Below are 3,191 nucleotides of genomic sequence, written 5' to 3'. Positions count from 1 at the left end.
CGGAGGATAGGAAGTGAAGATGGAGGAAGGACAAAAGTGGAATTGCAATCCGGGCGGAAGACAAAAGAATGTGGAGAGGGGAGCAAAGAATAATGAAAAAAGATTAAATTAATAGAAGACAAAAGAAATTGGGGAAGTAGGGGAAGACAAGAATTAGGTGGGAGCAAAAGAAGGGAGGAAGGTGAGAATGAGGTAAGGAAGGAATTGGGGAGAGGGAGCAAAGAAGGATCGGGGAAGTGAGGATGAGTGAGCGGAAGAAGGGATCGGTGAGGAGGGAGGAAAAGGGAGAAGTAAGAGAAAGAATGAGAAGGGTGATGCTTTAATTGTAAGATCTGTCATTAAGGAAGCCCGAGTAGACTATTAATGATGTGTTTGGTGAAATGAAGATCAGGCTTTCCTCTCGCAATTTTTCTTAATCTTTTTTTCTTGTGGTAACATAACCTAGATTCTCAGCACCCTGATATACATGAAGATATCCCTAAATATCCTCAGTGAATGGATATAGAGAAATGCATGATGAAAAGAAAGTTCCGAGAAACGATTTGCGTCGTCTGCATTGGTGGTTCAGTGGTAGAATTCTCGCCTGCCACGCGGGAGGCCCGGGTTCGATTCCCGGCCAATGCAAGACCAAGACTTTTTTTTCTTTTCCAAGTTTAAACTCCAAGATCTCTTGTTGTTTTATGAACTTTGGTTGTCTTTAAATCGATAATCTGGCTCAGTACCAACGAGTTTTGCCGCGGTCCAGGAACTCCCCCGAACAGTGAAGGGGTAGACACCAGGCATGTGTGACCCGCCACTGTTCACCTCTTTTCAAGGTATCTTCGGACCTTGCATCCCAAGGACCCCAACCAGCATTCACTATCCTTTAGTTTCGCCAATGGGTTACCGTCTTAAGAAGGCTCCAGGAGGAGAGGTCAAGGGACCCCGAATCCCTTCTGGAAAGGGGAAATCACGCCATAGGCGGAAAACAAACTGGCGTTTATAAAGAAGTGAACCCATCACCCATCTGTGAATGATTGGGGCATCTGTCTTGAACTTATCCGTTGGAGTTTTAACAAATGTTTGATTGATTGATTATGAAACTAGGACTGTGCTATTTTCCTTTTTCTTGAAGGAAATAATTTAAATAGAAAATGAAGTAAAAAATTTTAAAATAATTAAACTAAAATTTAATAATTACAAGACATAATCAATAATTAAACATTAGTAAAATCCAGGCCCCCTTTCCCTGCTCCACCCGGACTCAGGCCCTGGGTGAATGGGGTTAACTTTAGGGATTGACTTTGACCTAGGATTCCCCTCTCTCGCCCCAGCCTACTGGGAGGGACCCTTCCTCATGAATTTCTCTGGAGGATTGTCTAGACCTCTGGGTGCACCTTGGTGAATTTCTGTCAAGAACCCTAGTCTAGAACACTGTACTGTATTCTAGAGAAATATTCGGTATTTATTAGAATATATATTTCATATGCTATTATACATTAAGTTCAGAGATGAGAATTATTTAGTTGCCTGGGTAAACCTCCTGGGGGGTTGGGGAAGAGTTTTTCCTCGAAGAGGAAAGGGTTAAAAGACAAAAGTCTGGTTTTGTCGTCTCCCCGTCGGGGAATCGAACCCCGGTCTCCCGCGTGACAGGCGGGGATACTCACCACTATACTAACGAGGAGCTTGACATTAGGAATTCCAAGAGCTTCTCCAAATGCATTATAAGAGTTTTGGACACTGGTTTTACTATTATTTTCGTGTTTTTGTCACAAATGTTCACTTTATTTAGTTTCTTTTAACGATTTTTTGCCCTGTTTTGTTGGGACCTTATAAATATTCACATATTACTTTCACCTTGATCGCTTGTAAAAATGAATGCCGCTAATAGTGCGGCCGTTCAAGCACCATTTCACACGTGCAGCCGACTCCCACTTCTCTGTTTAAAAAAATTAACATCTATTTTCTTTTCCTTCCACCTTCAGAAATGAGATACTAACCCCGCCCCCCCAGCCCCACGCAGTTACTAGCAAAAGAAGTAAAATCATTGTTCTGAAAGGGAATAGTTTGGAGATGACACTTTTTCAACCTTAAATATCAGAGAACAGGCGAATAGTGTTACGCACCTTCCATGAATTATTGCCTTTCACCTCGGATACAAAATACAAAAACCGCGGGGAAAAGAATACCTTCCCTGACCGGGAATCGAACCCGGGCCGCGGCGGTGAGAGCGCCGAATCCTAACCACTAGACCACCAGGGAGGACTTGTTTATTTCCTCTTCCTGTTCCTTCATGATTGTTGTTCAAAAAAGACGTAATGCTTGCGTGTGTCTAAATTCTGATTGGTGGTTCAATCCTTCCTCCTCGGAGGACTGGAGTGTTCACTGGATTCTTCGGCGCGCCGTAACTACGCGCCCGCCCGGACCATTTCCCGCCTAGCGCGCCAAGCGGATCCCCCAACCAGCTCAAACTGGCTTTTCCACCTTTCCCTGCTAGGAATGAACTAGGTGGAGCTCGCTCAGAGAGAAAAGGCAAGAACTGGACGGATGCTGGAAGAGAGCGAAAGCCGATTTCTCTACCGGCGGAGTGAGGCTTGTTGCCCTAGCCTAGACCTGGAGAGAAGGTGGAGTAACTGGCATCAATCCCGGTAGGTTTATCCTTTGAATAAAACGTCAGAGTGGGGTGGAAGAGGACTGTGGATAACATGCTGCCGTTAAAGAAAAAAAAATCATAGTTTTTCTTTAAATTGTTCCCGCCAAAAAAATGGTGCGTTGGCCGGGAATCGAACCCGGGTCAACTGCTTGGAAGGCAGCTATGCTCACCACTATACCACCAACGCTGGTGGAAGATACGGTGCTCATAATTCTATATGAAGCTCTGCCTGCAAGATGCCACTGATTCTGTTCCTTTGCAAAAATTTTAACTGTTCTTGGGAAAGAAGCCTCTCCCTCTCTCCCCAATCTCTGTGGAATGAGACGGCTGGATCTAGTGCCTCCCAAACACCTCCTGGTAAGACTATAAAATTTGGTCATTCGAATTCGTTTCTTGGCTTTAAGAGATATCTGCTTCTTTTGTTGTTATTTTAAAGGAGCGGAAAATGGAACTTCTTTATCCTTAAAGAGAAAGGTTAGAAAGGTTGAGCCGTCCAGGTGAAAACGGTGATGACGTCGCTTTCCCCTTGCCAAGTTCGTTTATGGTTTTGTTTAGAAGT

At 44.2% G+C, this 3,191-nt stretch overlaps 4 non-coding genes across 4 annotated transcripts; 1 reads left to right on the top strand and 3 right to left on the bottom strand.

Moving 5' to 3' along the window:
• Nucleotides 1–553: 553 nt before the first annotated feature.
• TRNAG-GCC lies at nt 554–624 on the top strand. Its single transcript has one exon. It is a non-coding gene; the product is annotated as a tRNA-Gly (tRNA).
• Nucleotides 625–1,591: 967 nt separating this feature from the next.
• On the bottom strand, nt 1,592–1,663 carry TRNAD-GUC. The gene has a single exon. It is a non-coding gene; the product is annotated as a tRNA-Asp (tRNA).
• Nucleotides 1,664–2,169: 506 nt separating this feature from the next.
• TRNAE-CUC lies at nt 2,170–2,241 on the bottom strand. Its single transcript has one exon. It is a non-coding gene; the product is annotated as a tRNA-Glu (tRNA).
• Nucleotides 2,242–2,747: 506 nt separating this feature from the next.
• On the bottom strand, nt 2,748–2,819 carry TRNAG-UCC. The gene has a single exon. It is a non-coding gene; the product is annotated as a tRNA-Gly (tRNA).
• Between the last annotated feature and the right edge of the window lie 372 nt (nt 2,820–3,191).

Source organism: Gracilinanus agilis, chromosome 4 (genome assembly GCF_016433145.1).
Source record: "Gracilinanus agilis isolate LMUSP501 chromosome 4, AgileGrace, whole genome shotgun sequence".
NCBI classification, from domain to species: Eukaryota; Metazoa; Chordata; class Mammalia; order Didelphimorphia; family Didelphidae; genus Gracilinanus; species Gracilinanus agilis.
This window is presented reverse-complemented; position numbering and strand designations above follow the sequence as displayed.